The sequence below is a fragment of the Sarcophilus harrisii genome, chromosome 1 (genome assembly GCF_902635505.1).
Source record: "Sarcophilus harrisii chromosome 1, mSarHar1.11, whole genome shotgun sequence".
NCBI lineage: Eukaryota > Metazoa > Chordata > Mammalia > Dasyuromorphia > Dasyuridae > Sarcophilus > Sarcophilus harrisii.
Genome location: NC_045426.1, coordinates 572,224,268 through 572,249,746, shown reverse-complemented (window position 1 = coordinate 572,249,746; position 25,479 = coordinate 572,224,268). Strand labels below are relative to the sequence as shown.

The window sequence follows — 25,479 nt, the reverse complement described above, 5'->3', positions numbered from 1 at the left end:
ATAATACTGTATCTTAAAACTAATTTAATATGTGATCTGCAGAGATCCTTGTGGACAGTTTAATAGCCCTATCTTCCATTTGAGTCTGAGACCATTGCACTATACTACGTGTTTCTCTTTCTGGGTATAAATGTGGTAATCCCTGTAACATATGTAATCTACAAGAAGAAATATTTACAACCATGTTGCATTATTTCTTTATTAAAGGATTTTTCAACTAACCAAAGAATAGGAAATACTGTGATTGCAAAAACTATAGCTTCCTATAGCTTACCTTAGCCTACAAGATTTTCTTACTTGCATTCTATTAGTGTTTTGGTCTTTCCAACCCACTTGGGTATATTCTCTAACATCGGTATATTGACTCCTCCTACTATATTCATTTGGATGGTTTAATGAGGTAGCAGAGTAGATAAGTAACATCTTGGTCATCAGGGCATTCCAACTCCTTAGAGAAGAGCAAATATTTCTTTCAATATGACAAGACTGAACAAGTTTTAAGGACAAGTATACCGGGTGGAATCTTTTATTCAGGAAATCTTTTTTTCTTTTTTTTTTTTTTTAATAGTTATTTGTCGTTAGGCAAACATAGGTTCCATCAAAATAAGTAAAAAAGGGAGAAAATAAATTTGAATGATAAATCTTCAGTGCATGAATTTTTTTAATGTATTTTCTATTATTGTAAGCTTCTTCCTATATAGACTAGGATGTTTGATAATATTTTTTTAAATTATCATTTACTTAAAATAGAGAACTGGACAGGACAAGTGATAATTGAAAAGATCTCTGTGATATGAGATGGGGGTTAAGGATAAGCAGAAAATCCATGTACAGGATGGTTGTTACAAGTTAAGTCCCTCTTAACTGATTTATTTTACCATTTTTGTTCCAGTAACCTATTTAAAAATGCATCCATGCATAGATCGCCCCTATTATTAATAGTAAATGTGCATTTCAACCTGTCAAGTTTTTGTAGCCCCACTTTTGCAAGGTTTTTTTTTTTTTTTAAGAAAAAAAATTTTTAAAAGCAAAGGCATTTCCTAGGGCACATGCTGCCAGACACCCAGCATTTATCTTATCTCAGTTGATGACTTTCCTTTTATCCTGAAATGATTTGACAATGACTCTATGATTTCCTGTACAAATTACCCTTTGAAAGTGGCAGTGGCGCTTGGCAGCGATCTTCACTTAATTACTGAGTGGATTATTAGCATACGGCTTTTTTCCCCCCTTCATTTCTTTATATCTTCTAGATTGCGTTGACAGTTCCCTTTCATTGCATGCTTTAACTCACTGAATACTAAACATTATGCAGATTGCAGCTGAGAAGTACCCAGTCTACTCCTAAACCCCTAGTCTGCACCAGAACCTCCTGGATGGAAAGTAATTTGCAGGTCAGAAATCAATAGTGTACCTGAGAAGTGTTTGTAAGTCTTCTTATTTGAGAATGGGGAAGTGGGGAGGAGGAGAAAATACTTTTCAGATGCTTATATTCCAAAAACAGGGCTGGTCTCACCCTGCCTTTAATATCCTCAGTCCTTACACAGACTTGAAGTCTTGAGACACTATTTCTTGTTTAACTCATTTTGCTATCTAACAAGGAGGTGGGGGTTGGAAATGCAATTTAGGGTGGTAGAAGGTATCCCAGTCTCCAGATATGTCAATCAGTTTTCCCTCTCAGTACAGTATCTCAAGTCAGGTGTTGATAAGCTGAACTCCTCTGTCATATGCAAATTGTTATTTATTATTTGCCAGACCAAGATAAATGCAAATGATAAATCACACAGATCTTTGCTCCCCTCTCAAAAGAAACGTCCTTCTCTACATTGGTTCTCCTTGATTAGAAGAAAAAAAAAAAATAAATCACAGCTTTTTGTGGCTAGATCTTCAACTTTTTTTTTTTTTTTTTTTTTTTTTTTTTTTTTTTTTTTTGCTGAACAGCTATTCCAAGTATCTTTTGTATTATGTATTTGGCAGGTTGGGCTTTTTTTTGGGGGGGGGGTGTTTGTTTTTTCTCCTGGGGAGAAGTATACAGTAGATGAGTGATTTCAGGACTTGGTGGAATCGACATGAAAGCAGTGGGAGTCAAAGAGGGTGGGAGGAAACAGCTGGGTGCTGACTATGTCATCTCCATACCAGGACTATCAACCACCAGCTTTATTCTTCTAGTGTTACATCTGCTATGAAATTTGGGTCTTCCAGGTGGCAGCCCAACATGTTGTCCAGTGCTATCAGGCCATTTAAATGCTTTGAGCTAATGCTGCATATCCATTTTCTAAACAAGTTAGCAGATACCATATGCAGCAATTAAAGTTTTATTGAGTGGTGCTTGCTTACCATACTGAATTTGGATTGGCTACCATCTGTCTCAAAGCCTGTATTACCATCCCTGTTGCTTGAGATAGCATTTATAAGAAATAAAGATTTTTCTTAAGTTCTGAAGAAGCTACTCACATTAATTTTCACACTCAAGGTCAAGGGTAGAATTGGTACCCCTGGAATATAACAGACTGACCCAAGACTCAGCCAAAAATCGAGGTGTCAGGTGTATTGGACTTTTTTGGAGTAATCATTGAACTGGCGAATCCAAGGTCTAGGGTTGCTGTGGTGACTATTTTCCACAAATAGGCAGAGCTGACTATATTATCGTTCAGATCTATACTTTCTGTGACAATTCAAGGAACCAATATAGTGTCAAGATTTAGAGCTGACAAGGAACCTTAAAGGGTCATCTGATCCAACCCTTCATTTTACTGATGAAGAAATCGAGATCCCAAGAGCCAAAGTGACTTGTCCAAGGTGAAAGACACAGAATTATTTTGTTTTAATGGAAGTGGTTAAGATTAAGTGCACTTTCCTTCTAGGAAAATTCTACCTGAAACAATAACAGCGAAAGGGAATTAAAAGGGAAAACATAATTTTACATATTGCACTGGGAAATCTCTATGGAGGCAAAGCAGTTTACGATCAATCAGAGCTGAACAAAAGGTTTCGAGGAAAGCATTTATTAAAAGTTAAGTAATGCCTAAATATATGAGCCATGACAGTTTACTGATACAATGTTTTGTTTGGTATTTTCAACAGGCATTTATCTCTGTAGCTTTGACCTTTATGAATGTTGACAGGGTATAACATAGCATGGTAAAGCTCAATACCTCTTCATAGTTTTAGAGCAATTACTTAGGCTCAGTGTGGGCTAATGGACAAAGAAATGAAATACAAGGCTGCCACGGAATCCTTGTGTGGGCAGAAATTTGATAAATTACTTGATCTTTGTGGCTATCTCCATGTGTAAAACTGAAATGCCATATTAAAGACACCAATATGGCAGAGTAGATAAAGTCTTCAATTTGTATCTCTGGTTTCCAATCCACTCTTTGAACATGTGTTGTTGTGTTATCATGGGCAAGTTATTTAACCTCTGAATCCATCTCTTTATCTGTAAAATGGGAATAATAATTCCTTTAGTAATTATGGCACAAATTGGTTGTAAGAATTAAAAAAGATCAGATATGTAAAGTGCTTTGAAAATTTTACAGCATTATATAAATGTCTGTTGTTTTTGTTATATATTTCACCTCCTTGGAGTATCCTGGGAATTAGCAAATTAATTCTTTAAAAAAGAAAGGTCTTAATCATTTTTATATGTCATGGATCTCTTTCAAAGTCTGGTGAAAACTTCTTTATAAATACATATATTTATATGTATTTATAATATGTCTTTATAAATATATAAAATAAAATATGTGTCAAGATAGAAAACCAATTTTGTTGAAATATAGGAATCAAAATATTTTTAAAGATCACACACAACAAATTAATTCATGCTTTATAAATACATAATGTATTTATAATGTCTTTATATATACATATATGTCTTTATAAATACATAAAATAACATATATACCAATATAGAAAACCAATTTTATTGAAATATAGGAATCAAAATATTTTTAAAGATCACACACACCAAATTAATTCATGCTTTAATGAACAAAACTAAGAAATGAAAATGCTATAGTTTACATTAAATATATATATATATATATATATACACATATATACTTATTACATATATGTGCTGTTCAATCAGCATGGGAATGTCTTCTACAAATTGAGAGCACAATATATGTTTGACTAAGTACATACATCCTGGGGATTTGCCTGAAGCTTATATATTAGGTAAGTCATTTGCACCAGGTCATCTAGTCAAAATAAGGGCAAAAATAAGATTTAAAATCAGGAACCCTAACTTTAAGTCCAACTTTCTATCCTCCATGCCAAGCTGTCGCTACATACAAGGTTGCCCAAATACATACATTATTTTAATAATTATTTTATCTTTTAATCTAAAGTGATGAGAAGACTAAAATCACTATTGTAACTTTTTTTTTTCTTTTAAACTAAGGTGGAAGGGAGAGAATAGGGAAATAAAAATAAAATAGAATTTTAAAAAATAAACTGAAGATGGTAAGAAAATAGATTCAGGAAGTTTTAGTAACTTGGCCCATGTTACACAGCAAGTTACTGACAGAACCATTCTAAGAACTTATATCCTCAATGAATTTCAGTCTAGTATTTTTATGACATTGCACTATAGAGCTCCTCTTTAAAAGAAACATGGTAATTCTTCCCCATATTCATTATAATTCCTCTATCAGACTCATATAGTATTGATATTTATGCTGAGTGGGAGGATCAGAACTACTAGTTGTCAACTTTTGGTGACTTCAATAAAGAAACAAATTAACTTGCTTATTAGCCAAAATTTGTTGGTTGACTATCCTGGCCTTGCATTATCTTCCCTTTAGCAGCCCTTTTTTCAGTTCTTCTTGGACTAATATTCACCCAACTCAAAACAAAGCCTAATCTCAATGAATATGATGTTAGCAATGTGATTTCACCTATTGGTAATAATGCACATTAGCCAAAGTAGCTCATCTTTTATGTGTCCTTTCCTGGTGCCCTTATTCTTTCCTCCCACTGAGAACAATGGGGATTCTATCAGCATAAAGCTTGACTACTTTTTTCAAAAGAATAAAACAAACTGATGAAGATCTTGAGCTTAATTAAAGAACTTTCATTTTCCTGTAATGAAAGGTCAGTAGAAGCACAGAGAAACTGCAATTTCAATTATTTATTGACTGTGCTAATGTTCTTAATTTAGGAGCAGTATTTCTCCAATTTTTCTAACTGTAATTATCTTGTAATCATTTCCTCTATTACACAACATTGTAAAAACTTTTACCATTTCTTTTCCATGTAATTTTAATTATTATTGTGAGTTACATTCTTCTCACCTATGTTTCATATTCTTATTATCCTAACAAAGGGATCATTTATTTCTGGGTAGTCTAAAACAATGACAGATAGAATATGGAAATTGGTTATATTTAATATATTTTCAATTCCGAAAGGGTTAGAGTGAGGGGTAATGATATAGATAAAACTTACTATGTTGAGTTCAGAAGAACTAGGTTCTTGAATCTTGGCTTTGACATTTACTAAATATATAACAGCAGATATGTCACTTATTTTCTCTGATTCTCAGTTTTCTCATCTACATGCTGCCTCAAGGGATTGTTGTGAGAATTACAAATTGTTGTAAGAATTACAAATATGGGTAAAGCATTTTCCTACTCTAGATTGCAAAGTAGGAGTGTGTGCACAGAATATTACACACATATATTCACATGTTGCCAAATATATTTGCTTACTTAATTTTTTACTAACTTAAATTTTTCTAATTATAATGGAAAGTACTATTGGGGGGGAATCTCATGGGAAAATGATTGTACTATAAACAAAAAAAGTTATGAAAAAAACTTAAAAAGTAATATGTATAAGGTTTTATGTTACTTATATAAAGATAATATAAATATAAGCAATGAAGAAGGCAGTGACTAATTATTAAGTAAAGAAAAATTATCATTGTTCCAGAAGCATTTGATGATCAACACCTTCTTTATTACTATAGCCTTATTGCCAAAACTATGCTGGTGGACATTTGAAAAGTGTCTGACTCTAAAAAATATGGGCAAGAGATTTAGCTCCATTAAGATGGCCTATCACTAGGCTGATGTACAGGAGAAAGCACATTCTTGTGAAGAATTTCTAACTTTTTAATTACTTACTTTTTAAATACTAATCACCTTTCCATTGTCATCCCATTAAATTCAGTTCATGAAACATGTCTCATTTTGCTGTTTATTTCAGTGTTTTACTATTACTTGTCATATATTGGAAGGTAGACAAGGCATAACTTAGATTAGTAATTCTCAAAATGCAGTAAGGGGACCACTAATCATCCCCAAAACTCTGAGAGAAGGTTTTTCTAGGTCAAAATTATTTTCATAAAATTATTGTGACATTTAATTTCTAACAGAGTAAATATCAATAAAGTCAATATAAATACAATTTTTGATGGGGTCCTCAATAATTTTTAAGAATGTAAAAAAGAAGTCCCAAAAAAGTTTTGACAAATAAAGATGAAAAATATTTTCTAAAAAAAAATGATCTTGACATTTAAAAATAGAATCTAGGCATTATTTGTGCTTTGAATTATCCTATTTTCTATTACCATGGACCAATAAGAGCTGTCATCCTAAATTCTATTCTGTATTATCAAGTAATTTCTAGGGTCAAAGCCCAAAACATGATTTTTAAAGTCTTTGTGATCTGGTTTATACTCCAGTTTCCCCCCATGTGTTTCTAATGTACTCAAAGACTAACCTACCTTCTTTCATACATATGGGTTACCACAAATTGCATAATAGCATTAAATATATAATCATTTGGTCTGATCTAAATCTTAATTTTAATATTATCTTATGATTTGGGGAAAGTTCTTAAACTATATGGGCTTCAGTTTCCTTCTCTGTTTTTTTAAGGATAATTGAGCTAAAGATCCTTTACAGACTTCTTTCAGCTCTAAGTATTTGTTTCCATGATCTTCATTTAACAATGAATCATTGAATCATGATGGAATTTCACTCTAGCACAATATTGAAGAATTCATCATAAGACTTTGGTGCCATCACAAAAATTTATTCATTGCCTGATTTTACTATTAACCACCTATGTGGTTACACAGATAGAAAGTAACTCAGCTCTTTCTGAGCCCAAGAGTAGCATTTTATCTATCTAAAACCTTGTGGAGAACAGGAGTAATGTCATGGCCCTGGAAAATGGCAAATGTTTTTCCAGGTTAAAGAGAAAGAAGCAAAAAATGAGGAGGAGAAGAAAAAGAAAAAAAAAAAGACTGAAAACTAAATGAACTCTATTAACTAGGTCACTACCCTTAACATTGATTACTGGAAAAATTCTGGAATTGTTATTATTATTATTTTGCTGAGGCAATTGGGATTAAATCTTGCTCAGGGTTACATAGCCAGTTAGTGTTAATTGTCTGAGATGAGATTTGAACTCAGGTCCTCCTGACTTCAAGGCTGATGCTCTATTCACTGTGCCACCTGCCCCTGGAATGTATTATTAAAAGAATGATTATTGAATAGCTAGAAACAGAAGGGATACTAAAAAAAATTCATCTGGAAGAATAAAAGGTCAAGAATATCAAAGGAATTAATGGGGAAAATGCAAAAAAAGGTGGCCAAGCCATTCCATCTTAATAAAGTGCCAATCATCAAAATCATTGGTATTGGCTAAGAAATAGAGTGGTGGATCAGTGGACTAAGTTAGGTACACAAAACCTAATAGTTAATGATTATAGTAAACTATTGTTGATAAACAAGACTCCAGCTTCTGGGATAAAAATTCACTATTTGTTGAAAACTTCTAGGAAAATTAGAAAAGAATATGGCAGAAACTAGGCATAAACCAACATCTCATACCCTATACCAAGATAAGGTCAAAATGGTACAAAATTTAGACATAACACAAGCAAAATAGGAGAACATGGAATAATTTACCTGTCAGGTATATGTAGAAGGAAAGAATTTGTGACCAAACACAAGCTAGAGAATATTATCAAATGTAATTTAATTACATTCACAATATATTACATTAATAATGAAAATGATAATTTTGATGATAATAAATTTTAAAAGTTTTGCAGATGCAAAGCCAATGTAATCAAGATCAGAAGGAAAGCAGGAAGCTGGAAAATAATATTTCTGACAAAGGCCTCATTTCTCAAATAGATAATGGAATCAATTTTTTTATAAAAAAAAATACAAGACATTTCCTAATTGATAAGTGGTCAAAAAACATGAACAGACAGTTTTTAAATGAAGAAATTAAACCAGTATAGTCACATGAAAAAAATTCTTTAAATCACTGTTATTAGATAAATACAAATTGAAACAACTCTGAAATACCACTTCACACCTATCAGATTAGCTAATATTGCAGAAAAGAAAATGTAAATATTGGAGAATTGGGTAAATTGGAACACTGCAGAATTGTTGGTGGTGGAATTGTGAATTGATCCAACCATTCTGGAGAGCAATTTGGAACCATGCACAAAGAATAATAAAACTGCATACCCTTTGATCTGGCAATATCATTGCTATATCTGTATCCCACAGAGATTATAAAAAAGGGAAAGGACTAGCATGGACAACATTTATAGCAATTCTTTTTTTGTACTGGCAAAGAAGTGGAAATCAAGGGGATGCCCATCAGTTGAGGCATGGTTGAACAAGTTGTAATATATGATTGGAATGGAATACTGTTGTGCTATAAAAAATGATAAGCAGGCAAATTTCAGAAAAACCTGGAAAGTTTTACATGAACTGATGCTGAGAAAAGTGACCAGAACCTTTGCATACAGTAACAACAACATTGTATGATGATCAACTATGATAGACTTTGCTTTTCTCAGTAACTCATTAATTCAAGACAATTCCAAAAGATTCACAACAGAAAAAGCCATCTATCCAGAGAAAGAACTATGGAGTCTGAATGCAGTCCAAAGCATACTATTTTCACTTTTTTTTTAAACTCATTTTTTGTTCTTTTCTTTCTCATACTTTTCCTCTTTTGTCTGATTCTTTTTTCACAACATAATTAATATGGAAATATGATTAATATGTTTGTACATGCATAACCTATATCAGATTGCTTGCTGTCTTGGGGAAAGGAAGGGAGGGAGGAAGAAATATTTGGAATTCAAAATCTTAATAAAAGTGAATGTTGAGATCAGCAGGATGATTTCAGAGAAACCTGGAGAGCCTTATATTAACTGATGCTGTGAAGTATGTAGAAGCAGGAGAACATCGTACACAACAGCAAAATTATATGATGATCAATTCTGATGGACATAGGTGTTTCAACAGTGAGGCGATTCAGGCCAGTTCCAATGATCTTGTGATGAAGAGAGCTATCTGCCCCAAAGAGAAACCATAGGAACTAAGTGTAGATCATAATAGCATTTTCATTTTTTTGTTGTTGTTTGCTTGCATTTTATTTTCTTTTTCATTTTTTCTTTTGATCTAATTTTTCTTGTGCAGCACAATAATTATGAAAATATATATAAAAGAATTACACATGTTTAGCATATATTGGATTACTTGCCCTCTAGGGAAGGGGGTAAGGGGAAGGAAGGGGGAAAATTGAAACACAAGGTTTTGCAAAGATTAATGTTGAAAATTATCTATACATATGTTTTGAAAATAAAAAGGTTTAATAAAAAATTTTCTCAAAGGAAAAAAGTAAATGTTGAAAACTATCTTTACATATTATTGGGGAAAAATAAAACTATTAAACAGAAAAACATTAAAGAGAGAAACAGAAAGGATTACTAAAAGCCAGAATGAGCTCATTTTTTTTAAATGCTCTCTAAATTCATTTCCTTTTGTAACAAGTTACTAGACTGATCAATCAGAAAAATGTGGTCAATATAGAGATTTCTAAAAGTTTTAGTGTAGTTTTAAGCTATTAAAACTTAAACATGCCTCCAAATGAACATTTTGTACAGTTGACTCAGGTTTTAGCAAAGCATTTGACAGATTCATGCTATTCTTTGGATAAAAATGAAGAGACATAGAGGGATTAGAAGTAAAATTAGATGAACTAAGAACTCTTGAGTGTTTGGATACAAATAGTAATAATTGATGGTTAATGTCACAAAAGAAGACTCCAACTAGCTATCATGTCATCTTTCACTTCTTTACTACAAAATGTCTTGAAAAAATAATACATAATGATGTTTCTACTCTTCTTCACCCTTGGGAAGGTAGCTAAGTGGCACATTGAATGGATTGTAACACTTGCATCTAAGAAGATCTGATTCCAACCCTATTTCAGATATTTATTAGTTGTGTAGTTTTGGTTAATTTATTTACCCTGCCTGAATCTGTTTCCTCTTCTGTAAAATGGGGATAATAATAGCACCTATTTTAAGGAACAGATGAGATAAAATGTGTGTGTGTGTGTGTGTGTGTGTGTGTGTGTGTTTATAGCCTTTCAGAAATGTTTAAGAACTACATAAATACTATTATTATCATTATTATCCATTCTGTCTTCAATTCTTTGCCCTCTGAACTTGGACTACTCCAATGAAACAGCTCCATCAGTGGTCACTAATGATTCTCTGAAAGAAAACTGAAAAACCTTGACTAAGTTTCCTAATGGCAACAGCTGTTTCCTGTTTAATTGGAACATGGAATACATGAAAAGAATGGGGTAGAAAAGGGTTGTAAAGATAGGTATGAAGATCATGGAAAATATTGAATGCCAGACTATAGCTTTTATATTTTTTTCAGGGACAATAGTGAGCCCTTGTGGGTTTTTTAGCAGAGAGATGAGTGATCCAAAAAGTAGTAATGTATAATAGAACACAAGACTTGGGGTGAAAAAGACCTAACTTTGAATCTTACCTCTGATAGTTACTAGCCAGATGTCTATGGACAAATCCTTTGTCCTCTCTGAGCCTCAGTTTCTTGATTTCCACAGTGGGGATAATAATACTATAGTACCTTGTTCACAGGGGTTGTTCGAGAGAATTAAATCCACATAAAATACTTTTCAAGTTGTGAAGCACTCCATAGATATTGTCATTATAATCCAACCATTAGATTGATTAGTTTGTCTTCTAGGTGAAGGATGAATTGGAAAGACTCATTGCAGCGATAGCCATTAGGCTATTATAGTAGTCCAGGTGAAAGATAATGAGGGCCTAACCTTGATTTATCTGAAGAAATTAACAAATAAGAAACTTAAAACTCTGGGATGGATTATTAGGTGTACATCAGAGATTTGAGTTTTGTGATTGTTCTTTTTTTAAACTTCATTTTCTATTTTAAAAATCTTTTGCTCTTGAAAAATGTTTGGAATTCACAGACCTGATGAAACTCCAAGGGGTAAATACCATCATGGTGTGGTATAATTTGTAAAATTAAATGAGTTTTCAAGGTAGATTTTACACATGTTAATTAATACCATTTAAGGAATGCTTGATTAAACTAGAGACTATTGCACATACAAAAGTGTTTGAACAAATTAGAGTAATAGAAAATTGATACCAAAAATGTGAATGCAATTACCATTTGACCATGCTTATCTAAAAGCCATAAGCATTAATAGCTTATTTATGCAACAGAATAAATAAAATAATTTTCTACTTTTAAACCAATAATCTCTTTTTAACAAATGTAGCCACTACTCTCAAGAATGAGAACAAAGAGAGATATTTAATGGATTAAACACATTTCAAGTCAATCATATTGTTATTTCTAAAATGACAGCATTGATTGGCAAGCATACACTTAATCAATAGATTAAGTATATATTAATTAATGTTTATTCAAATGAGATTAATTATTAGAATTTCAGATCACTGAAAAGTAGTATGTGTTCCCATATTGTTACAATTTATTCTTTGGTGAAAACACAGCAAGAGTCCTTAACAAATGACTAATGTCATCCATAGCACTGGCTGCCATAGATGGAAAGACCCTGTCCTGGCTTGAAGATTTTTGGCCTGCCTTTTATCTCACATGACAGATTGAAAGATATAAGGGTTTCTCCAAGGACCAGCCTTTGTCAATCAAACTGGAGGGTCCCGGCAATGATAAAAGTCCAGTAGGGGGTTGAAAGCTCAGATGGTGATGGCAGTACCAAGGGAATAGTGAGTGAGTCCAGCTTGTGTCTGTGAGTGTGATTGCTTCTGGGAAGGAGAAAAGGGAGAATCAAGGTCTTAACATGTTTTAATTTTGTGGTTACTTACTATTTTTATAGCCATTTGTGATTTTCCTTTCTCCCTTGAGAAAAAAAATGCATAAGCTTTTGGCATCTGTTCTTCATCCTCAAGAGCAAAAAAATTATTTGATATTCCTTTCAAAATCATTCTTGTCAATGAGGTACCAACACTTCTCTTAGGACATGTTAAATATATAACCAGGAAAATAATCTCCATGCAGAGTATACTATTAAATTGGGAGAGTTGGGGACAGGAAATGGTTTTAAGAAATTAAGGAAATAAGAAATTTAAGAAACCCCATTACCTGGATTATGAATGGTGAGGGAGTATAATGAATAGGACATTGGCCTGGATAGCAAGAAATTCAGTTAAACTTCTGTCTCTGTTGTTTATTAGGTTGTTCTTTTAACTATAGATACATTTCTTCACTTTCAAAATCATAAATTTAAAGGTATAGTGGTGTCATAAAATCCGTGCTTGATTTGGAAGGTTTATCTGGGCCTGGATTTGACCTGGCTTTGCCACTTACTGCCCATCTGACCTCATTTGGATCACTTAACCTCTTTGAACCTAATTTTTTAACTGCAAAATGAGAGAATAGTACTAAATAATTTTCAAGGTCACTCTCAGCTCTAAATCTAATCTGCCACATAGTAGCTCAATGACCAATCACTGGATTTAAAAACCTGAATTCAAATCCCACCCTATGAAATCTCATCTAATTATTTAATTTCTCTAGGCCACTATCACTCATTTTTAAAACAAGAGAGTCAAATTAGATGATTCCTAAAATACTTTCTAGCTCTATGACTTATTATCTAAAAGGCAAAGAGGGGAAAATAGTGAGTTCTAAGCATAAGCAATGTACAAAGTGGTATACTGGTTAACAACTAAGTCTCCAGAAAAAAAAAAAAATATATATATATATATATGTATAGATAGATAGATATAAATATGCACAGCACACCTTTAAGTTTAATCTGCATATTAATGGTTTCCCTTACTTTCTTAAATCTAAACAATCAACAAAATGACAAATCAAGCCTTGATATGTAGTATTTACCAGTCTTTGAAGAATAAATGCTTACAATGAAAATTTAACAGTTGGCTCTTGGGAACTAGTTCAAATGCACAAGAGTGTGAGAATGTAGGATAAAATTTGGGAACAGTCAGTAATCTATTTGTAATTGAAGACAAATCAATTTCAAAACATGGTAGAATGTAAAAAAAAATCATTTGGATCTGATATAAGAAGGTCTGAGTTCCTAGTCCAATGGAGCTGCTCATTCCCTATGTGATTTTGAATGTCATTAACCTCTCTAGGTCTCCCTTTCTTCACATGTAAAAATCAAGTAGTAGACTTTTGTGATCTGTAAGGTCTATTAGGTTCAGAATCAAAAAATAGAGATCATGTGGGTCATGTAGCTCCACTTTTGGCAGCACAAGAAATCTCTCTACAACAAAGGTTCATAAATGTGTTTAAAGGAAATGATGTCTTCTCAACTCTAACTCCAATCTTCCCTTCATCTCATCACTCTCTTTCTTTCCTATTTCGGAAGTAGCCACCTCTGCTTTTGAGAAACTTGGTTAGGACAGATTTTTTTTTACAAGGGGCATTAATCTGCTTCTCTCCCAGTTCTGCCCACTGGAGCCAAACAGAGAACATTACTTCCACATGCCAGCTTTTCAGATACTTGAAAGAAAGCTATTCTGTTCTATTTCCCCCAATGCTTCTCTCCTCCAAGAGAAGCATCTTAATTTCCTTCAGTCAGTTCTCATATCATATAGTCTGGATGATTTCCAACTCATCAGTGTTCTTGCTAAATTACATCATTCATGATATTCCAGAAGTGATCTGATACAAGTAGTGCATTAGAATATGTGCTTTGTGACTGTGCTTGCCTTTTCTGCATCCTCAGTAACCTTCACAGTTCTAGATATATATTAAGAGCTTAATAACTGCTTATTGACAGACTGACTGACCTTTCTTGCTCAATTCACTATGCTTTTCAATGTAACCTACTATTGAATTAGCTTTTTTGATTGATCTATCCACAAGGTTGATATTTTTTTAAGATTGATATTTATTGATCTGTCAGTGCACTAAAACCTCAGATATTTTGCAGAATGCTCTTTAGTCATCCTCTTCTCATCCTGATCTTGCAAAGTAGATTTCTCTCATAGAATTTAACATTTGTTCCTATTGTATTTCAGCTTTTTTACTCAAAATAGTTATCATGTTTATTAAGTGCTAAGCCCAGGGATACAAGAAAAGGCAAAAACTATCCCTGTCCTCAAGGAGCTTACAGTCTAGTAGGGAAAAAAGAACATATACAATAAATATATATAGATATAGATATAGATATAGATATAATAGAGTAGATGTAAGATAACCTTAGCAAAAATTAGGAAAGGCCCCCTGCAGAAGGAAGTATTTAAGCATTTTTACACTGTGGTCCATCACTACAGTCTATTGAGATCTTTTTGAATCTAGAATCTGCCTTCCATTTTACTAATTCTCTCTCCAACCTTCACGTCACCTTCAAATATGACAAGCACACCTTATGTCTTCGATTCAAGGCAATGATAATACACTAAACAGGACAGGGTCAATTATAGATACTTGGAACATCCCGCTACTTCCCCCTATACTGATCCTGACACACTAATGACTAATCTTGGAGTTCAGGCAGTCATCTAGGTCTATATCCACTTAATTCTGCTATCATCTAGAACAGAAGTATCTGCCCAGTTCACCCAAGTTTTTCCAAACAAATTAGAATGTAATTGGGAAATATTTAACAAAATTAATCAAATATAACATAGATGTTAATTTCCATGGAGAGGAAGAGGAACTTATCAAGTCTATGAGGAATTATTTTGGAAATATAGTTTGAAGTATGGATATGGAGGGCATCATATGTCATACCACGGTGTTTGTATCTCACCCTAAAAAAATTAGAAACTACTGAGGGTTTATGAACAGCAGAGTGACTGATTAGAATTATGTGTTAGCAAGATTAAATTGGTGTTTCTGTGTAAAGGATGGATTATAGAAAGCAGAATATTGGAAGAAGGAATCCTAATTATAAGGCTATTTTACAGTTCAGGCTAGAAATGATTATATTTAATCTTTAAATATTTATTATATAACTGCTATTATATTAAACATTGCTATAGGTGTTGGGGAAAAGTCTCTAAGTCTGGACTCTATCCACTGTGCCATCTGCCTGCCTCAAACAAACAGAGAAAGAGAAGTAATAAGGTAAGACAAGTATCACCTTTCCCAAGAAGATCCACTTCATCCTTTTGAACTAGAGGAAAGAACAAGGGAAGGGGTAACATCACAGTGAAGGTTTGAGGGGTAGAGGAATTGAGATAAGGATACTCATGATAAATGGTAAATGGTTCAAGATTCTCAATAAAGAATGAGAAAATGTATTATTTGGAAAGCCAGGAACATGATGGCTAGAAAAGTTTGGAAACTGAGAAGAGAAAGAAGGTTTATGACAGCTGTTATGGATTGTGTAAGGGGGAGTGAATCAGAACCTAGTAGAAAGATAGCTCTGAAGCTGTTAAGAGTCTAGCTGCGGTTAAGTTAAAGGAACTTATGGTGAATCCAAACCTCATGGTCATGGAAGTAAATAGCTGAAGAGAACAAAGGAGACAAACAATGCAGAGTGAGTCAAAGGCAGAAACAGTGAAATGAGGATATTAGTTATTTTTTGAAATCAAACAGTTGACTATTGGATCAAGATTGAAGAGGGGAAAGAGAAATTGGAAGAGTGAGGAACTAGAAGAGATAAAGCAATGAGAGGGGCAAAAGAAACCAAGCTGCCGTCAGATAGGAGAATTTAAGGGTTCAGAACTTTAAAAGTAGAAGAGTTTCAGGACCAATAATCAATCAATAAACATTTATCATGTAGCTACTGTATACAGGCATTTTGCTGGGTACAGGGATACAAAGACAGTATTGAAATGATCCCTGACCTCAAGGAAATTAAATTTTATAAGAAGAGATAAATAGTATAGTGCATACACATGGAATATGTCTATAAAATAGTGGGGTCTAAAGTGAACATTCCATGCACATCTGAAATAGAATAGAGTTGAAGACCATGGGATTTAAAGAAGTTGAATTATGAATGTGGATAGTTAAGTCAACATATTTTAAATGTTTAAATGAGGTTGAGATGAAGAATGAGAAAAGTGAAAGAGAATTCTAGAGTTTGATAGATGGTAACAAAACAGAAGAACATAATGATATAATTAGATAATAAGAATATCAAATAAATGAATAAGTGAATGAATTTTTAAAAGTATTTACTAAGTGTTTAGTACTATGTGCAAAGCATAGGATGAACTGGCAATACAAATGAAAAAAAAATCTATCATTTATTTAAAGGGGCTCACATGATAATAGGGGAGACAGAGCATTGTAAAATTTCCACGATGAATCAAATGGAAAGACCTCATGGTCCTTAAAACACAGCAAAACTTACAGTAATTTCCATCCTTTAATATCATTTCTATCAGTAAAACTATCTCAGTTTCTCATGTTGAATTTTTAATGTCATCAAAGACATTGGTGACAAGGAATTTTTTTTCCAGATTATCAAAGAATTACTATCAAGTGCTGAGGATAGAACAACAGTTTAGAAAAGGAAATGAATGTAAGAAGGGTACTAATTCCTCCTGTCCTTGGGATGACACAGATAGAAAATAAGAAAGAATCAACAATACTTCATAGGTTGGTACTATAGGTATCATTATCTTCATTTTATGGATTTGAAAAACAGATTCAGAAAATTAAATAATTCATTCATGTTCATAGAGGTTGCATCCTAGGTGGGATTTGAACTCAGGTTTTATGCTGGCTTTTGATCTAATGCTTTTGCTTAGAACTATCTCAGAAAGAAAGAAAAAAAAATATTTGCATGGCAAAAAAATTGTTCATGTAGCACAAATTTAAATTACATTATTAACATTTTTCCCATTGTTTTCTTAGGTTCAGAACATCAACAAAATCATACATCAAGTCCAGATCTTTGGCCTTTCCCACTTTCTGAGGTATAAATGCTCACAATGAAAATTTAGCTATTGTCTCTAATCAACAATCTAGTCTACCTCATGCAAAAAAAAAAAAAAGAAGTAATTCCCATTATATAATACCCAATTAGTAGCTGTTCACTTTCTGCTTGAAGACCACTAAGGAGGGGGAACCTATCACCTCCTGAGGCAAGCTCTAATTGTTAGAAATTTTTCTTTCCTGATATCTTGCAAGCTACTATGAGCTGGTTCCAGCACATCTCTGCCTCTCCCGTAGTATTATAAATTATTATAATACCTTTTTAAAAACAGATATAGTCCCTATCCTCAAGGTGTAGAAAGCTAAACATATAACCAAATGAAAAAAATTTTAAAGGACATTGATATTAAAAGGCAGGTCAGAAGTTGTCTTAAAGGGTCGGAGAATTGATTAACTTACAACTACAAAATAGAAACATTGTTTTTGTTTATCTCACATGAAAATTATTTTAGCTTCTTTGAAAACAGCATTGTGTTACCATGCTGCCTTCTTACTAAAATCCTCAATGATGAAAAATAATACCACCAGCACCAAAAGTGTTTGAAGACTTATAAAGACATTGAAATAAAGATTTTGCCATCAAAATGAATGTTTTGTTATTGCAAAAAGCACTTTGTAAAAAAAAATCATCCCATCTAAACAAACTTTCATTCTTATTTTCTTCAGTAAAATGGCAGTGAAACAGTCTAATTTATTAGACTATTGCTATTGCTATTTTAATAGCAAAAAGACATGATAAAAATCTCAATAATATTTCTCAAACATATACTTCTCCTACATATTGTTTGGATTGCCAGATTTGTCCTACCCTCCTAAACCCCAATCTTTCTTAGTTCTAGATAACTTTCAACTGGAGTGCATATTTTTCTTTTATTTTTCTTTATGCAAAATTGTCATAATGGTTTTTATTGTTATATAAATGCTTCTAGTAATATTTATTTATTTATTAATGGCTCTTTATTTTCAAAATATATATAAAGATAGTTTTCAATATTTCATCCTTGCAAAACCTTGTGCTCCAAATTTTTTCTCTCTCCCTTTCCTCCATACCCTCCCCTAAAACAACAAATAATCCAATATATGTTAAACATGCAATTCTTTTATATATATTTCCACAATTAACAAAGTGCATGTCTTTTAATGCTGTATTTAGGGTGTTTTCTTTTGTCAGAAAGTTTGCATATTGTTTTGAGAAAGATGATTCCTTACATATTATGATCTTTTTCTTAAAGCATTAAAATTTATTTTTTTAAAGTTTGCATTAGCATAAAAACAAAGACAACTGAAGAAAAACCAATTATATAATCTTAATTTTTATATTCTATTTTTTAAAATAATATTTTCCTTAATTACATGTAATTAATTGTATCTTTGAAAGAGACTTTTGAAAGAAAGGTCTTAGGGGACAGCCTTCAGATTTTTATAATTTAAGGATTAAAATTGCTTCATAGTTTTTTCCCACCTTTCTTTTCCATGTGCTTTGTATAACCACCTTTTAGACATTTCACTGCTTGTTAATATCTACAGTAGAGAATAGAAAAGAAAATAGAAGACATAAAGTTCACATTTTTAGCTATTTTTGAACAATTCTGAAAAAAAAAGTTTGGATATGGAAAGAGTTGAAATTATGGGCAAAAAAAATAGGTATTTTTTTCTGCTTTTATTATTTATATTAGTTCTGTCTCTACAATACCAAAGAATTAAGTTGACCTATTAAGTTAGAGATTATTTTAAGATACGAAATAGTAATAGAGTTACTGAGCAGAGATTATTTAGAACCATGGGCATCTAATGATGATGACCAGAGAATATTTAGTTCAAAGTTTTAGAGGTATGTGTATTATTATTTGTTATATGTGCCTATGTATGCTTTCAAGACTTTTTATAACACCCTGCATATATAATGAGAAATATATAATAGAAAAACATAGATGCTTACATAGTTTTTTTTAATTAATAACTGCTAATAATTGTCCAAGCACTTCTAATAATTGGAAACAGCCACAACAGGTGGTTTGTGTTACAAATACAAATATGCTGCCTTTTGGAATGGTTTATGTCTCAAGAATGTATATAAAAGCTCTAGCATTAGACACAAAGACCACAGGGTTCTTGACAGGAAGGGCAAGGTGAGAAGGTATGACAGAAAAATTTAACTGAAAAAAATTTAATTTTCTTAGGAACATCGTTTCCATCTGAAAAATTAGAAATTTTCCCCCCAAAAAAGTCATCTTTCCCTATCCCACTGGTCTGCACCTTTCCACACAAAACATTTTTTAAAAATCAAGAGATATGTTTGCTTTAGAAGGCTAAGACATGATGAAAAAAAAACTGCTTGTAACATGAATGTAGCAGACATTCAACAAACATTCCTTGAAATAAAGAATGAATTAAAATAAAAACAGCAATATGTTTAAACTGCTTTCTCAAAGATTTGCTGTCTTCACTCTACTTTTTTTTATCTTGATGTAAGATGAATGCAGTCATAGTAAGTAGTGAATATTTGCAAGTTTTGGCAAAAAATAAAAGAATGAAATAAATCACTGGATTGGGATTAAAAATTAAGGAGGACACATTGATTTATCTCATCTCTCTAATTAAAAGTTATCTCTATATTCTCAATTTTTCTCCTATTCCCCATGTCTCTCATTTACCTCTATTTCATAGATACAGTCTGCCACCTCCACTGAACTTCTCCAATAGAGAAAACTATTGAATGAAGCCTTCTACTCTAATATTAGAGATAGGTTAGAAGATTGGAAAATGGAAGACCAGATTAGAAGTTAGAGGAGACCTAGAAAAGAGGGAACTATGAAAGAGTGACTGAATATTTTTACTAGAGACCACAGAATTGTTGTGGAAAATAGGAAAGAATGAATCAGTAAACATTTATTAAACAAGTACTGTGTGCCAAGCACCCTGCTAAGTGCTAGGGATAAAAAAAGAGGTAAAAAAAATAGCTCCCGTCCTCAAGGAACTTACATTATAATGGAATCTGAACTAGTAAAACTAGATGAACTCTGCTTTTCCTTATTAGTTAAAGGCTTTAGTTTCTCATTCTTGGAAAGTCAGGCTTTTTACCCAATAATCATAAACTATTTGGTTTGTAATGTAGAATTATATTTTAAAGACATATAAGATCTTTTGAATATGACTATTAATGGCATATGATCCAACATGTAAATTACTCCTACACTGATATAAACAAGTCAGTTCTCTTTAATAAGATTTTGTATTCAACCCTTTCCTGGAGCCATAAATTATATCCATAGAAAAATTACACTGCTCCTATTAGAGTACTCTATTTTGTCCTTATGGTGTCTTTTTTTGTTGGTTACTGATGTGCCAAAGACATTGCAAATTTAACATACTGAAATCACCCACTCAGTTAAATTCAACGAATTTATATTAACCATCCATTTTCTGCAAGGCATAGGGAGAATTGATGTTGCCTTTAGAAAGAGCTGCGTTCAAGTCCTGTCTCTCTCCCATATACTAACCATGTAACCTGGAGTAAATCAATTAACCTCTTACTGACCTACTTAATTCTCTAAAGATTATAAATCACAGAGGAGGTGCTGACCTGAACTGTATAAGAAGTTCCCCGCATCAGTGAAATTACAGGTCTACTCCCTATTCTCCTTCTGTAACTCTTGACGGGTAACATGATATAGGGAGACTTGGATATAACATGTGCCCAAATATTGTCTGTAAGATTCATGAAGGGAGACTCAAAAAGGAAAGAAATTAGAAAATTAGAGGCGGGGAAGGAAAAGGGCAAATTAAATGTAAGTCTGTTTTTTATTTTGTGTTATTCTATAGCAAAAAACATCTTAGAGCCACTGGAGACTTCTAAGTAGGAAAGTGACATTATCAGACTTGTGCCTTAGGAAATTCTTAAAATTTTAAATACCCCTAACTTTTTTGAGATTCATTCTACTTTTCCAGTTTTATTTCACATTCTGGTACTTGACACACTACCTAGAAAGAATGGTCCCCAAATTTGGCATTCCATTTCCCACCTACAATGTATTCCCTTCTCACTTTTGCCATTTAAAAAGATTTAGCTTTATTCAAAGCTCATCCTCTATATTACCTTCTATGGAAAGCTTTTCTTAATTCCTCAGGTACTAGTACTCAAATTATATTATATTTGCCTAGTAAATGTTAATATGTCTATATTTTAAGATCAAATGATAATACATTATGTTAGATGTATATCCTTTTGCTTTCTAAATGCAATTTATTTCAAAATGTTTTATTACCTTAAGTCACTCTTTCTGAATTATCTAGTTTCCATTTAAGCCCCCTATTGGCAAGCACAGTTGTTGGGCTCAAAGAGCAAATTATTAATCATTCTCTACAATTTATTCTACCTGCAGTGATCATTCTCTTTTTTTCCTTCCTAACATCACTGGCTATCTAATTGAGATATAATCATTCCAGATGAGTTGTGAAAGAAATTTTCTTGTATAATATGATAAAAAGGAATCTCCATTAAATTGTTTTTTTTAATTTATTCCCTTTACAATTAATATATAAGCAAAGAAACCAAGATCAAATAAGATGGATGGATCATTCTATTTTGACTGCTGACAGGACTGAGAAGCCTGGTACACTTATGGAAATTGATTCAAATCATATGCTTCAAGAGCCCAAGAGATTAACTTGAGGGGACATAGTTTCCAATAATAATCAAGAAGGGATGTCATGAAAATGAGAGCTATGATACCAGGTCACTTGCCAATTCAGGTTAGTTTTCCTTTTGAAAAATGCCTACAAATGACCTTTCTCTGCCTGATTTCTAGACATTTTTCAAAACTAAGGAAGTTATCAATACAAATAAATTGGGCATTCTATTCAGAAATTACTTCTTTTTCTTCTGACCTTTTAAGAATATGAATATCTCCACCAGTTTGCTTAAAATACATTCATTTTACGACATCCAAAAAATGAGAATTGAGTACTGCCATGGGTGCTGATTCCTCTCCCTCCTCTTAATTTTGGGAATTTTGATTGTTAACTATTTTATTTTCTGTCTTCCCTCCTCCCTGCAGCTGCCAAAGAAGTAGAGAATACAGACCATTTAATTATGTTTTTGTGGAATCATAACATGTAAGAGTTGGAAAGAATAATAGAAGCTAATCCAACCACCTCATTTACCAATGAAGAAACTGAACTTTGATAAGAAATTATTTTAACAGGGATACAGAGTTTAGTCCCAGACAAAGACATTATTTGAATCTAGATCACTAAATCTCTTAATTCCAAGACTAATGTGTTTTTTTTAAATTACGATCACAAAAATTATAGAAACATCATGGAATATCAATCAAAAGGAAACATCTAGAAAAGAATATGAATCTTGCCACCTAATTTCAATATATAATAAACACTTGATCTTGTCCTACATGCAAGACACTTTGCAAAGTGCCGAGAAAAATAAATTAAGATATGATCTTTTCCCTCAAGTATCTTATAATTCAATCTGGAATATAAAACATTACAGTCTTTTGGGACCTATTTTTCCTCAACTGTGAAATGAGGGTATTGGGCTACATGAACTCTAAGATTTCTTTCATTTCAAAATCTATAATCTTAACACATACTCAAACATATTATATAAAGTAGAATAAGATACTTTTTAAAATATGTAAAGTGATATTCAGGGTCAAAGAGAGAATAAATTGCTCTTAACTGAGGCATCTGGGAAGGTTTCATTGAAAAATACGTCCATTATATTGGTCCTTAAAAGAGTAAGTAGGATTAAATGGCAGGAATTGAGGTAAGAATGTCAGAATCCTGTCATTGGTAATAATGCTGTTCTCATGCTCTCTGTTCTAGGTCACCTTGTTCTCCCAGGTATCCGTTCTTCCACTGAGTATATTGGGGGGAAGTCCTGGAGGAGGTGGTTAGAAACTTGCCACTCTGAATTACTGCATAATACCAAAACAGTTCAGCCTGTTCATCATGATTCCAATTTGGAATCATTATGTCTAGGGAAGGAAAGTAGGAAATAGCACAATACAATTCTATGCCATGAAGATTCAAACTGTTTCACTCACAAAACCCTCCAGGTCTAAAAAAACATATTCTGACTTTCTCTGCCTTAAATCCGAGAGCTAATTCTCCTATCAACAAACCTTCCACCTACCTTGAAGCCCATTGTTAACATAAATTGTATGAGTATAATCTGATAACTCTTAAATAGTTCAGAAACCTCTTTTTAAAAGCCCTAAAAAACTTTAGGCAGTTGTATCTGAGTAAAAAACCATAGGTCACAACCATTCTTAATTTCAATCTGCTAATTCCCAGACCCAATAGGAAGAATGGTATACAGAAAAGTCAATTAAAACCCTCAAAAAATGTAAATTTGAATTTGGTAAGCTATAGTAGTAAGGTTATACAAATAAATATAAATTAGTTCCTTAAGAACTTATACTTTAAAACCAGCAGCATACTGATAATGTAAGTTCTGTGAGAGTAGGGAATATTTCATCCTTTATATTTGTGTTACCCAGGGCTTAGCATAGTGCCTGGCATATAATAAGAAATTAATAAATGTTTATTGACATAATTTCTCTTTGAAAAATTTCTTTTCCTTATATAGAATATTCATTTACAGATTTGACTATTTCTGTAAACAAAGAAGAAAGTTCCCATATGTAACCATGAACTATATGAATTATACATATGTTTTTTAAAATATATTAAATTTAGTAATGGCCCTATTTGTTTGTGTTCCTGTCTGAACTTTTTCTTTTTTTTCTATGACTTTTAAAATATTTTATACTTTGTTTTTTTTTAAAAAAGCTTTAACATTCTTTTCATTTTTTTTTATTTTGAATCTTTACCACTACTAACTCATTCCCATTAAACAAACAAATAGAAGCTATATCCTGTAACAAATATAGTCAAGCAAAACAAATCAACTCATTGTCCTTGTCTGTAAATGTCTGTCTCCTTCTAAACATTTAGTCCATCATGTCTCTACCAAGAGGTAGGAAGCATCCATTCTTTGGAGTCACGATTAGTCACCACATTTTTGAGTCTCAGAGTTGTTTTTCACATACTTTAATGTGGTCATTATATATATTGTTCTCTAGTTTCATCAGTAAACTTAAAAGTACATAAATATAGTGTAGTCTCACCTACCTTTAGATTGAGGAGACTAATTAAACCATGAATGAATGTATGTACATTCTATTATGAAATCAGAAAAAACTAAATCTCAGTGAACATGACTTGCCTAATGGATCAGAGTGAGTGATATTACTGAAAGGTAAAAGTTTATGTGTTTCAATCCTGAGTACATACACCCAAGATGACTCATTTCTCCCGGTATTAGATTAGTTCATCAGACCACTTATCCAAAAGAGGCACACATCTGCTAAGAAAATTCAGAGAAATAACTGAGTAGGTCAGAAAACTTTAAATTCTCCAAATTTTCTCGATGAAAAGAAAGTTTGACCTGAATCAATTCCAATTGCCAACAGGTCAAATCCAAGAAATCAGCAAATATGTCCTGGAGGCATCTGAGAGCCAGCCTCAGCCTCAGAAACTTTCACCTCAAGGATACTGTGGGCATCAGACATCTGAAATGGGGAAGATTCAAGGACTTTCCACAGGTGAGCAACACCAAGCTCAGTTGTGCTGACCAGATGTAGTCCAAGGATGTACATATAGTACATACTTGGCAAGTGCAGCAGCATTGATGCAAGGACCCTTCTAACTGTGTGCAGGAGAACAGAGTCCCTAGTTTCAGATGTAGGGAAGAAAGCGCAGTTGAAGTTTGAGTCACCAGAAGGACCATAGGGACCAAGAATATTTAAGGGACAGAATGCCTGGAAGAGCTGGCTATGGCTTTGAGCTAAAGAGAATTATCAAAATTAGGTCACAGGACAGAATTCAGGAAAAAAAAAAGTATATGAGATTTGGGGAATAATTCCCCACTCTCCAGAGACTAGAAATTGATTATAATAATGAGGTGCTAAAAACAAAATAAAAATAAGCAAAGGAGAAAAAACCCAAATATAGATAGTTATTATCAGAATAGAAAGATTTGTGTTCCGTTTAAGAGGATGTTAGTGAAGTTTAAAACCAAAAAGAAATGAAGTTACAACCAAGGGTAATTTACCCAACAAAATTAAGTATTATCCTGAGTGAGGTAAAAGAATAACATTTAACAAATCAAAAGACTTTCTGCTATTAGTGACGAAAAAAGCAGAAC

At 32.6% G+C, this 25,479-nt stretch overlaps 1 long non-coding RNA gene across 1 annotated transcript; it reads left to right on the top strand.

The window, feature by feature from the left end:
• The first annotated feature begins 16,775 nt into the window (after positions 1–16,775).
• LOC116421349 lies at positions 16,776–24,874 on the top strand. The gene is made up of 3 exons (XR_004231680.1): positions 16,776–16,910; positions 17,169–17,230; positions 24,746–24,874. It is a non-coding gene; the product is annotated as an uncharacterized LOC116421349 (long non-coding RNA).
• The last annotated feature ends 605 nt before the right edge of the window (positions 24,875–25,479 follow it).